General features: G+C 39.8%; 1 protein-coding gene across 5 annotated transcripts in view; it reads left to right on the forward strand.

The window, feature by feature from the left end:
• Positions 1-13,449, forward strand: part of PPP2R3A (protein phosphatase 2 regulatory subunit B''alpha) — a 216,431-nt gene that overhangs the window by 19,782 nt on the left and 183,200 nt on the right. For 2 of the 5 annotated variants that reach the window (XM_082624698.1, XM_082624702.1), the window contains exon 1: positions 11,699-11,786. The exons of 2 other annotated variants lie outside the window; for them this stretch is intronic. The gene's annotated coding sequence lies outside the window, so the exon portion shown is untranslated. Of the gene's footprint in view, positions 1-11,698; positions 11,787-13,449 lie in introns of those variants that run through there. One more of the 5 variants, XM_082624700.1, reaches the window with a different exon arrangement.

A 13,449-nucleotide genomic window follows, 5' to 3' on the forward strand; every position in this document is an offset into this window, starting at 1 on the left:
GGCCATCATCAAAAAGTCTACAAATAATAAATGCTGGAGAGGGTGTGGAGAGAAAGGAACCCTCCTGCACTGTTGGTGGGAATGTAAATTGGTGCAGCCACTATGGAGACTAGTATGGAGGTTGTTTAAAAAACTAAAAATAGAGCTAGCATATGATCCGACAATCACACTCCTGGGCATATATCCAGAGAAAACTATAATTCGAAAAGATACACGTGCCCCAGTGTTCATTGCAGCACTATTTACAATAGCCAAGACATGGAAGCAACCTAAATGTCCTTCAGCAGAGGAATGGGTAAAGAAGATGTACATGTATACAATGGAATATTACTCAGCCATAAAAAAGAATGAAATAATGCCATTTGCAGCAACATGGATGGATCTAGAGATTATCCTAAGTGAAGTAAGCCAGACAGAGAAAGACAAGTATCCTATGATAGCACTTATACCTGGAATCTAAGAAAAATGATACAGACGAATATATATATAAAACTGAATCACTTTGCTGTACACCTAAAACTAACGCAACATTGTAAATCAACTATACTTAAATTTTAAAAATTTTTTAAAAGAAAGAAAATAAATAAAAACAAATGATACAAATGAACTTATATACAAAACAGAAATAGACCCACAGACATAGAAAAACTTACTGTTACCAAAGGGGAAAGGTGGGGGGAGGGATAAATTAGGAGTTTGGAATTAACATATACACACTACTATATATAAAATAGATAGCCAAGAAGCACCTACTGTATAGCACAGAGAACTGTACTCAGCATTTTGTAATAACCTATAAGGGAAAAGAATCTGAAAAAGAATATACATATATATATATATGTATGTATAACACAATCACTTGAAACTAATGCAACACTGTAAATCACCTACACTTCAATTAAGAAAATCAGGTCAGTTTACAAAGTGAACCACCCACTGTCCATTCTATAACCTTAGGCAACTTTGTTGCCCCAATAATCTTAACAGCTGATTCCCAACCAACAGGAATGAGGGCCCTAGAAGATGAGATAAAGTAAATGATTAAAACTTTAGGAATTTAACCAAAATTTTTCCTAAGACCTGTACTGTAATGTCTATCAAGGTACAGATAGATACCTTGGTCTGCAGTCTGTTTCCCAGCTACAGTCATGATAAAAGTCTGTTTAGGCAGATGACAAATCAGACTGGGGAGCTCCATTAAGTTCCACCCAGCTCACCTAGCTTGGTAACCACCAACATTCAAATGGCCCAGTCCTCCCACTCCAAAGTCGTGGGGTTGGGTTTGTCTTGAGCCGTTCATGTGTAGCGCAGGTGAGCAGTAGCGAGGGCATTCATGAGGAGGAGCACCACTAGGGGTGGATGTACTGAGTGACAGTACTACCAGCAGAAGCTCTTAATGGTCCCCATTTCTCAGTGTGCATGTGTCACTTTTCTTAAAGGACTAAGACCTGGTTGACAGAGTGTTCTCAGATGCTTTGGTAACCAAATGCCTATACAGGAATACATTCTCTAGGGATTTGGACTTGTGTCAGCTAAGTTTGGAGATCAGGGTAGTACAGAGCCCCCTTACTGGTGAACCAGAGATACACTGATGAGTAGACTTTTGTAGAAGAACTTTCCTAGCCATCGTACACCAATAATCAGTCCTCCTTTGGTAGGCAGTCTTTCTCAGTGTGTATTGGAAGGGAGTCCTGCAGGTCTAGCGGGTCGTCTTCAGTATGTTGGCTCTCAGTGCTCGGGCGTTTGTGATAGGGGCCAGGGATGCTGGTCTTAGGTACAAGACATGGGCTAAACCTTCTCATGAAGTAAAATGAAGGTTAGGCTAAGCAGTTATCAGAAATGTCCAAGAGGGCCTCATCATCCTAGATGGTGTCCGTCAGTCCGTCCTGAAACTAGTTTTAAAAGGTGACTTTTTTCCTAGTCTAGTCTCGTCTAAAGAATCAGAAATGGTAGTATATCAGCAAATTGCTTCCTTCCCTTTTCCCTTTCCTTCCTCATTAAGTTCTTCCTTTATACCAGGCACTGTACTGGTGTTGGGATGCAGTGATGAACAAGCAAACAAGATCCTTACCTTTGTGGAGCCTACATTCTGTTGCAGGGAAAATACAGTAAATGTGTAAACAAATAATAAAACAATTACAGGTACTGATAAGTGCTGATACAGACAGTAAACTGGGTAATGGGGTAGAGAGTAATGAAACAGGGCCTTGGTCAAGGGAGAAGAGTCTATTGGAGGAACCAAAACAAAGGCCAAGGAAGAGCAGTACAAGATGAGGTGAGGGAAGTGGTAGGCAGGTTCTGGAGCTATATTAGGCCATGGTAGAGGAGTTTAGATTTTGTTCAAAATGGAGTAGGTAAGCACTGGAGCATTTTAAATAGGAGAGTGATTCACTCTGGTTTGTTTTCCTCTAGTTGTGCTGTTTGGAAAATGACTGGAGTATGGAGAGGCTAGAGTGGAAGCAGAGAGACCAGTTAAAAGGCTATGATGGTAGTGCAGGTGAGAGAGCTGGATAATTTGGGCCAAGACTGTAGCAGTATTCTAATGAGAAGTGGTCAAAATTGAGAGAGATTTTGGAGATAGGGTTGATAGCCCTTAGTGAGTTTATATCCTGGGTATGGCCTACAAATATGTCAGATGGCCATTCCACTTTTGGGGCCTTACAAACACCTACCAAGGTATCTGTAAAAAGATCTATTGCCCCCATAAGGTGCTCTGGTTGTGTGTATTACCAGGCTATACTGGGTTGTCTGTCTGTACAGTAAGTAATTAATAACAAGTAAACCCTTGCTAGACCTCATCTGTAGGAACACAGAGGTCCCTTAGTCCCACATGCAGAATATCAACTGAATGAAGAACTTTGGGAGTGTCTCAGGGTTCTCATCATATCCCTCAGGGTACTTGAGGCTGAATGACAGGTTGGTGAGGCAGGCTTGGTGACTGCCCTGACCCTAGACTTGGACCTGTCAGCTCAGTCTGACATACCACATGTATGACCAGCAAATACAAAGCAAGTCATGAACAACCTCACTTGTTCTATTATAGCAGATAACTCTCTGTTTATTCTCAGCTCTCCTGCTCTCAAATTTCTGACTCTGTGCTCAACCATACACATACAACCTTACAAAAGGCTGCTTCTAGCCTTTTGGTTCGGATGCCCATCATGTCACCCTGTGAACCTTGTTCTCAGTTCTGCTTTCCTGTCTGATCTCAGCATCCTTTTTTCCAGCTCCCTGCTCTCCCAAACACACCTATTATGATACTGAATGAAAAATTTTCTGCTGAAATTGTGGCCACAGAGCCCCACTAGAGGTGGTGACTCAGACTTGTGCCCCAAGGGTTGTTTTATTTAGTTAGGTACTACTCTTGAGCCCACAGGACCACAACCTTTTGCCTTAAATTGTCTTACAGACAGACAAGTGCTTCCTATGCTCTTCCATTGGGCAAGCTCAGAGATTCACTGGATTGGAGCAAAAGTGAATGAACCAATGATCTTATTTGTGATACAACTTCAGCTAAGATAGGTCAAGGTTGATTAAATAGAAGAGATCAGTTGGCTCAATAAGTAAGATACCAAAGCTGTATCCAGGGCAGAAACAAAGAAATGGGGAAGCAGTGCGTTCTGTTGAGGGACATGTGAAAACTGTGAAGGTTGTCAGCTCAAAGTAGTCTGCATTTCCTTCTTGCCTGTAGGTATTTCCATTGGGCTTTTGCCCTGTTCCCCTACCCCAGTTGAATTTCGGGGTGCTTCACAGCATCTGACAGTGCATACGTTAAGAAAATAACACTGAATTCCTATCTTATGCTGTGCACTGGCTCCACACTGGGGATATAAGGCCGAGTAAATTGCAGTGGCATTCTGACTCGCCTCTGCTTCTGCTTCCCTGATCCATCCCACTGCCACCTGAATCCCATCATTTCCCTCCCTGAGAAACTGTAGCAGTGCTATAAATGCTTAATAAATACCTCATGAAAAAATGGAAATTATTTCTAAGTTCCTTTTGTTCAGAGACTCTTTGCACTAAGTCTTCGTATTTGTTTCCTCCAAATCAAATCTCATATTTTACACTTACATTCATTTTTTTCTTGCCCTGATGTTTGCAGCTCTTCCATGTTTAGAGTCTTCTGCATTTTTTATTTCCCTCCTGTTGATTTAATCTCATAGGTCACTTATTCTAAAAAAAAAAAAGTTAAGCTTTGTGCTTGGTTTTATGGCATGTCTTGTATATAGTTCTGTTTCTGGATATGATGCCATTTGTGAATATGCTTTTAATTATTTCTCAGTTTTATTATCGAACAAGCTCATTGCCTTCATTATGCTTACAAAGTTTGGTAATATACTTATAGTCTGACGTTCAAATAAGTAGCATTAACATTATTCATTGGTTTTTAAGGGTCTAAATTTTACTCAGCTTATCTGTTATGATTTTATTTTATATGGCTATTTTATGTGTCGCAATTTAATCATTCACTAATAAATTTATTAAGTTTTCAAGGTTTCTGAAACACAAAATTGGGGTTAAAAAAAACCTTTTTTGTTCTTTCTGTCCAGGTTACTACAAAGAACTTCACTGTTCTGTAGATTTATATCCATCCGTCCTTCCTTCCTCTGTCCTTCCATCCTTCCTTTCTTTTTCTTGTGCCTACTGAGATTTGAGACAATTCCTTCTCTATATGTTGAGAAATATGGAATTATGGCAGGGACTCAGGTACTGACTATCCCAGCTCCTTTGGCTTTAATATGGACAGAGGGGCTTCCATGTTAGAGAAAATTGTGCTCAAATCAGTTTGTCCACTTTCTAAGTCTGTAATATGAGCAAGTTTTTTTTTTTACTCCCTTTAGCCTCAGTTTCCTCATCTTTGAAATGGAGATAACACTGTGCTCAATGCTGGCATAAAAATTAAAGTAGATAATGTGTTTAAGTGCTCAGCACAATGCCTAGCATATCAGTACTTTTAAAATGATGGTGTAGTAATGCTAATCTTCCCTCTGCAAGCCCAGTATAAGAAGGATCAGTCAGCCTAGCAGCATGCCTCTGCCTCTCCCGCAGTCCTTCACACACACCTCTCCCCTGCATCTAAGGAATACAAGCCCAAGATAAGAGTCCTCAAAGAGGAAACGTGTCTAGTTCTCCTTCTTGCGCTCTCATTATCTGCTGATGATGCTGACATGAGTTCCTGCAGAGGATGGTCTTATGCCGGATGTATGACCATTTTCTTGACTCTGCCAGTGGAGGCCTAGGGAGGGTATTCTTACTCTGACTCACCAATAAATTTTTGGTAAGTGATAAGCCTTGAGATGTGTGGTTGTTAAAATATACTTTTAAATGTTCTAAAGGTGTAGGGTAGGATCATGGGAGAAAGTGGCTGAGACAGGGAAGAAAACAAGATCAACATATTTAACACTGTGGAAAAAAGGTCAAGAACCTAAGAGGCCAGGGTATCAGGCGGACTATCTATTTGAATGTCAAAATCAATAAGAATTACACTAGAAATAGTGTTGGAGTGACAGTGAACCAAAAGGTAAAATCAAGGAATGAAAGGGAGTGACCTTGGGGAGCCTTCAATCCTGCAATAAGGAAGGGTGGTGGGTGGTAAAGTCTAATGTTATGTGACTCAGAGCAGGGGATTTGGGGAGAGGGCAGGTGGAGAGTGGTGTGAAAGTAGCAATGAGGAACCAGAATGGCACCAACCAGGCCTCATGTTTGAAGGGTGTGGAAGAGAAAAAGAGTTGTCATCTAAGAGGGCTACTGGGAAATCAGCATCCTCAGGGGAAAGTACAGTTTCAGTTTAAATAAGAAGGTAAAGGAAGTTGAAGAAAGCTTCAGAGAAGAGATCCAGGATCTGGGGATTTTGCTGTTGTCTACCCATGAGTCCACAGGGCTCAGTGGAAGGGTTAGGATTTCTGGAGATGGTATAGAGGCTTGGAGTTCCCCCTCGTCCTCCTCTTCATCATCATCATCATCTCTCCCTTGCATACATCCTCAGTTCCTTTGCCTCTCTCTCACTTCAGCAGCCTTGCCTGGCTGAACCACAGCACTGATTAAATCCAATTCTTTGCCTGTTCCATGCCTGTAAAATCTTGCTGCTGAGCTTGCATTAAATTAATGATCATAACCTTAAGTGGGCCCATAATGCTGCCTGGCAATCATACTAGATTTCTCCAGTCATTTTCTGTTTCATTTCCTCCTAGATGATTATCGCATGTCTTCAATCTCCTTACACGTTCACCATCTCCTCCGCAGTCTTCACTTTCAACTGATGACCTTGCTTCCTAGTTACAGAAAAGAAATAGAAGAAAAAGAGCTTTCACAGGCTTTCACAGCCATACCTACCTACTACCTGTAGTAGTATCCATATACTCTGCTTTCTTTCCTGTTACTGTGAAAGAACTAACCTAATAAGTGCCTCGTAATTCTTTCTCTTATATCAGTTTCACCCTCTCTGAATCATTGTCTTATACATGAAAATGTGCTTGTATTTCCCCCATCTTAAAAATAATCCTCCTTGACTCCACTTTCCCCTCTTACTATTGCCTTGTTTCAGTTCAACTTCACAGCAAAGCTTCTTGGAAGACTTGTCTGTAGTCTGTTGCTAGTTTTTGTCCTCCCCTTCTTTTTTTGTACTCAAGCCAGTCATATTTCTGCTCCCCAAATTCCATCAAAACATTTCTCTATAGTTATCTGACTTAACATTCAGGAGCAGAGTTAACCACTGTCTCCTCCTTGTAATACCTTCTTCACTTTATTTTAAAAGACTTGTCAAGAACTATGCAGAACTAAGATTTTACCCTATTTGTAAGCTAACAAGTTAGCTTGCCAGTTTCATGAATGGTGGTGGAAGACACAAGACTTCTACAACAGAGACAAAAGACAGTTTATTACTTACAGCAGTAGCAGTAGCCAGAGTAGGAGTCTTTTTGTACTGGTTCCCTTAGCCCTGGTTACTCTGAGACAATGTGAAGGGGGCCAGACTACACCTGCCCACATGGTGAGCTGAGTTATTAGAAAGGGAACCTGATCTTAGAGAACCCAAGTATTTTATAATGGTCAATAAGCGTGCCTTCTCTTTGCTCCAGAGGGAGATAGTACCAAGTTTTCCAAGGCTGTTTGCTATACAGACATTCTTGAAAAAGATCATACGGAACTATCATATCCTATAAAATATCATATCACTGACTATCAAGACAGGCAGTGCCTTGCTTGCAATGTGTACAGAAACACGAGAGACCCATGGAGAACTGTCTCACACTTCCTCCCTCTCTGACCACTTCTTTTCTCTCTCCTCTCCTTCACTTCCCCAGACTCTAGGTCTGGGCTATCTAGTACTATAGCCACTAGCTCATGTAGCTATTTAAATTAAGTTTTCAGTTATTCAGTTGCATTAGCCATATTACAGGTGCTCAATAGCCACATGAATGGCACAGATATATAAATATTTCATCATCTCAGAAAGTTCTATTAGACAGCACTACTCTGCATGTTTGAGTGCTCCTAAGCTCAGCCTTTGGATGTTTCTTTCTGTATTCTATTCCTATATAGAAATAGAGATTTCTATAAAATCTTGTAGAATAAGATTTATTATGGAATAAATATTTATATATATTTCTCTCTCTTTTCTTTCTACATTCCCTCCCTTGGTGATCTCACCTAGTCTCAAGGCTTTAAATATGACTCTCGAATTTGTATAATCCTAAATCTCTCCCCAGAAGTCCAGATTTAATTCTTTAGTAGCATTCTGCACACCTTTACCTGAATGCCTAGTAGGCACCTCAAAAATAACAGCCAAAACTGAACTCCTGACCTTCTTGCCACAGCTGCTCCCTCTCCCACCAACAAATCTGTTCCTCCTGCAGTCTTCCCAGTATGAATTAAGTCAGTTCTCTTCTTCCAGTTGTTCAAGCAAACAAACAACAGTTTTAAAAAAATCAACCCTTAGATTCATCCTTGACCTCCCTCTTTTCCACAAAACCGACACATCTGTCCCATTGGCTCTTGTTTCAAAATATGTCCAGAATCTGACTTTTCACCCTTCCCCTGCTACCACCTGGTCCAAGCCAACATCATCTTTTACCTGGATTGTTCCAGGCAAATTTGGCCCCCTTTTTGGTCTCCCTGCTTCTACTCTTGTCCCCTGTGGTCCGTTCTCGTAAGAGCAACTAGAATGGTCTTGTTTAAAAAGTAAGTCAGATCATGAATTTCTCTGCTCAGAATTCTTTAGTAGCTTCCTATCTCACTCAATAAAAGTCAAAGTCTAGGGCTTCCCTGGTGACGCAGTGGTTGAGAGTCTGCCTGCCGATGCAGGGGACACGGGTTCATGCCCTGGCCTGGGAAGGTCCCACGTGCCGCGGAGCGGCTGGGCCTGTGAGCCATGGCCATTGAGCCTGCGCGTCTAGAGCCTGTGCTCCGCAATGGGAGAGGCCACGCCAGTGAGAGGCCCACATACCGCAAAAAAAAAAAAAAAGTCCAAGTCTAGTCACACTGGCATTCTCACTCTTGCTAAAATATTCAAGACATGCTCCCACCTCAGAGCCTTTATAGTTGGTGTTCTTTCCACCACTTCCCCCCCAACGCAGCTCCACACCTGTGTGCTTTTTCCCTCATGATACTGACTTATTGAAGAGACCAGGCCAATTGTCTTATAGTGAGCCATATAATGAATTTCTCTGTTTACTCATGGTGGTGTGTAGCTTATTTCTCTCTTGCCTGTATTTCCTATAATTGGACATTAAATCTGAAAGTTTGATTAAAGCTAAATATTCTTGGCAAGAAAAGTCCACACATGATATTCAGTCTTCATATTACATCAGATTGGAAGGTACATATCTGATTATCCCACCATTAGTGATTCTAAGTTTAACCAAGGTGTTAAGGTGGTAATTTTCAGATTTGTCCATTATAAATTTATATTTTTACCTTTGTGATTAACAATCTGAAGGGTGAATGTTATTTTTTTAATCATGTGATTTTTAAGAATGTTTTTTAGCTATATAAGTTTGTTTTTTCAAATAAAGTAGTTTTTAGAAATCCATCCAATATATAAAACAGATAACAGCAGAACTATTCTAGTTGCAGTGGGAAATGGCTAGTATTGGCAGCTTCCAAGGGAACTGTGACGAGCGCAGTTTGTAATTCACAGAGCCCAGCCAAGTGCTGGAGGAAACAGAGGCCCGAAGAGGATCCATGAAGTCTTAAGGCGGCCTCGCGTCTCACGAGAAAGGCTCAGTGCACTTTGTGTTAGAGCACAGTGTGGGGAGCTGTCACTTTCTGGGAAAGCCGTGGTTATGGATGATCACTAGAATGGCACTTGGCTTTTCCCTGGCAGTCCACCCACTGTTTTTAGTTGTCCGAGTGCTGTCTTTGACATTCTATCTGTTCTGCAGATGTGAAGGTTTGAAATTACTTCATTTTTAGTGTGTGTTGGGCTGCAGACTTTTTTTGTTTCCCTTTTGGAAATTCTTCATCCACAAAGAATTCCGGAATCAGACATTATTCATCTTATGTCTGGAACACTAAAATCTCATGAGCTTCCATATGTCTTACCTCTTTCCACCTTTAGAATATTGAAAATGCTGCCACAACTGAAGCCAGTTTTATCATTTCCTTGCTGCTTGCTTCCTTTCTGCACCTTATTTATCGTACAGCCTTAATGTGCCTTTGTAAAGAATTGAACAAGTAAATTTGGTATATCCACAGAATGTATCTAAGATGTATGGTATAGATTTTTATTTTCATGAAAAGAGGTCTCCCTATATTAAGTGGAAAAAGCAGATAATAAACTATAATTGTCTCATTTTTGTTAAAAAAGTTACTATTCACAAAAATCCCCATGTCTATTTCTGTGAATGTTTATGTGTGTGTTGAAAGTCAAAAAAGGCAAAACTGTTCATATTGATATTATCTCTGGGTGTGACCTTTATTTTCCTCTTTGTATTTCTTTTTTTTTTCCCAGCAGTCCTGTCTTATTTCTACAGTCATTACTTTTATAAAGATTAAAACTGTTTTTTAAAAAAATAAGCAATAATAACTTTGATCTGTCAAATCCAAACTACGTTGAAGGCGATTCCAGGCTCCTCCTCTGCTTACTCCATCCATGCCATCTGTTGGGATTTCTCCCTGTTCTCTTATTGTCCCATTCAAGCAAGTTTTCCCCTGACCCAGGCTCGTATTTATTTTACTCCAGGTTCCTGGTCCTCTCCTAGAATTGCACACTTGGCTCTGGAGAGATTCTCTGTTCACTTGTACCCAAATAAACTTGTCAGGAAAGGAAAGGAGGAAGCAAAAATTGTGTTCTAAAAGGAACTGTCACTGGAAGTGATCAAGGCCCAGAAGTGCCCCAGTATATACCTGTTGAATGAATTGATCTGTTCTTTTTTGTCTCATTTATTTTATAAGTTCCTATAATCAGGAGCTTTGCTTATTTTCTATAATGCCCTAAACATTTTGGGTACTTAATATACATTAATGAATAGTCCTTTTTTTAAAAAAAAAAAGATCCATAATTTACCTAATAAAAGTGAATGTAGGATCTGTTGTCAACTTTGACCAGAATTTGTGCTTGCACAGGGATACAGAAAAGGACAGGACTTAAAGATAACTTACATTCAGCTCATACTCATAGATTTGTGATCGTGGATAGTCACATAAGCCTCTGAGCTTCCTTCATTTATAGCCTCACTGATTCTCTTCTGGACTCTCTCTGCAGAGGCCTTCTGCCTGGTCTGCCTGGCTTTGGTCTTGCTTCCCCAACTCTGTCCTCTGCAGTGCTACACAGTGATACACCCACAGTATAAATCTGACCTGGTCCCCACCACCCTCTCAGGGACTCTCTGATGCTACATTGCCTCCCATCCAACCCCCACCATTTAGCGGTAGCACCTAGAAGCCTCTCTTCAAACTTGCTACTGGAATAACACCAAACTCCCAGTAGCTCCTCACACCTCCCAGGCCTCCTGGGGCCACCTCCTGCCTTGCTCCATTTGTCCACAAGGCATCTTCCCTTTCTTTCTGCAGCCACTGCTTCTGCTTAACTCCAGGCTGGGCTTGGCAGCCCTCCTCTCTGGGGTGCCTTCCTTGATGTAAAAGATATTCTGTTTCTCTGCCCACTCACACTGCAAGCTGTTTGAGGCAAAATTATAGGATCTGTAGTTCCCTTGTCTTGAAGAGTACCTGGCAGCATTCAAATGTTTATTAAACTGTACTGTATATATGTTCTTCTAAACCATCCAAATGATTTTTATTTACAGAATGTGATTTCATTTTTATATAATCTCCTCCAAAATAAGAAAAAGGCTTAGAAAAGGAAAATATATGAATTAAAGTAACTTAAAATACTACCAGCAGTCAGAGGTGACTATTTTTTGGAATATATTATAGAGAATTTTTTTAAATTATAAAATGGTCAAAGTTTAACCTCCTGATTTTCCTTTGGAGCCAGTACTCCAAGAAATCAGTAGCTTTGCAAATTACATGCGTTAAAAATTAATAGCCAGTTCATTGTGCTTCCCACTTCAAAGAATACAAACTAGTTTTCTGGTAAATATATAGCTTTTTTGTAATTCAAAACAAGAAAGAATTTTTTGCTTTTCTCGTGTTCCCTAGACCCCAGAGCCATCTTTTGTCCTATTTTTCCAGAAGAGAAGGCGAATCCCAGTGAGGGAAGTGACTTGACCATCTTACTGACCTGGTCAGTGCAGAAGCAGAAGCTGGGAGGAGAAGCCCCTGACTGCCCACCTGGTGCTTTTCCCCTCAGGCACATTTCCTCTTTCTCCACTGGAGTAAAGATAAAAGTAAGTTTTTAAGCACTTCCTAATTCCTGTATGCTCAAATTAGACCTGCTGCTGAGATGTTCTTATTTTACTTTTAGTCTCATTAAGACATGAGCCCTAAACCTAGAGCATTAATTGTTCTTTCATGTTCATATATATAATTTCTTTGAGCACAAGAAAAATATTGCCTTCTAAGAGATTTCTTAATTTATTTTCTCAACTATTTTTGAAGAGAACACAACAAATAAAATATTCCAGGTGTCCTTTTTTATCCTGCAAATACATATAGTATATGTTTTTGTATTCCTCTAAATTGTACTCTTGGGATCAGTTTCCATACTGAGTCATCCACCACCGAGCACCCGGGTTTTCCAGGCAAACTGTTTTATTATTTCTAAATGACTCATTCCTTCTGAATCATCACACCTTATGTATTCTGTTAAATAAAAAGTTTTAGGCACTTTTCTACAATTTTTCTTCTTCCAGACTTCAAAATGTCCCACTTAAATGACATGGCTATTCAACCAGGTTTCCCTTGCATCTACGATTTATGTGGATCATTTTCTTCTTGAACCCTTTCATCATTTGAGATAAGCAGAGGAAGTTCTTTACCTCATACCCTCTGCTCCAGATGTTTCCTGAAATAGAACACATAAATAGCAACATAAAAATATGTGTAACATCATTCTCTGTTTTCCATCATTATATTTATGTTGTTTAAGGTTTTATTAACTTCCCAAATTTCTACGTGAATTTAGGGAGAAACACCTGTAAAAGAAAAGTATAGCTTTAATGTTTGCTGGTACACAAAATCTTTGGAATTCAGCATGGTGGAAGAATGTAGCACTTTTCTCCCTTGACTTCCATGTCATATTTGGCTGGTTCTCTTCCTTCCTTCCCTTTGGAAATTCATTCTCTGTCTTCTTCCTTGAATCCTTCTCCTCACCTTATACATACCAGCCTTCCTCAGAGTGTTTTTTGTTTTTGTCTCATTATTCTCATATTCTTTTCTTTTTTTTAATTTTATTGGAGTATAGTCGATTTGCAGTATTGTATTAGTTTCAGGTGTACAGCACAGTGAATCAATAATACATATACATATATCCACTCTTTTTTTTTTTAGATTTTTCTCCCGTATAGGCCATTACTGAGTAGAGTTCCCTGTGCTATATAGCAGGTTCTTATTAGTTATCTGTTTTATATATAGTAGTGTGCATATGTCAGTCCCAATCTCCCAATTTATCCCTCCCACCCCCCATCCCCTGGTAACTATAAGTTTGCTTTCTACATCTGTGACTCTACTTCTGTTTTGTAAATAAGTTCACTTGTACCCTTTTTTTTTTAGATTCTACATATAAACGATATCATATAATATTTGTCTTTCTGTGTCTGACTTACTTCACTCAGTATGACAATCTCTAGGTCCATCCATGTTCTGCAAATGGCATTATTTTGTTCTTTTTTATGGCTGAGTAATATTCCATTGTATATATGTACCACATCTCTCTTTATCTGTTCTTCTGTTGATGGACATTTAGGTTGCTTCCATGCCCTGGCTATTGTAAATAGTGCTGCAGTGAACACTGGGGCACATGTATCTTTTTGAATTACGGTTTTCTCAAGGTATATGCCCAGGAGTGGGATGCTGGGCCATATGGTAGTTTTACTTTTAGTTTTTTAAGGA

This window comes from Mesoplodon mirus (assembly GCF_964341445.2).
Source record: "Mesoplodon mirus genome assembly, chromosome: 6".
Taxonomy (NCBI): domain Eukaryota; kingdom Metazoa; phylum Chordata; class Mammalia; order Artiodactyla; family Ziphiidae; genus Mesoplodon; species Mesoplodon mirus.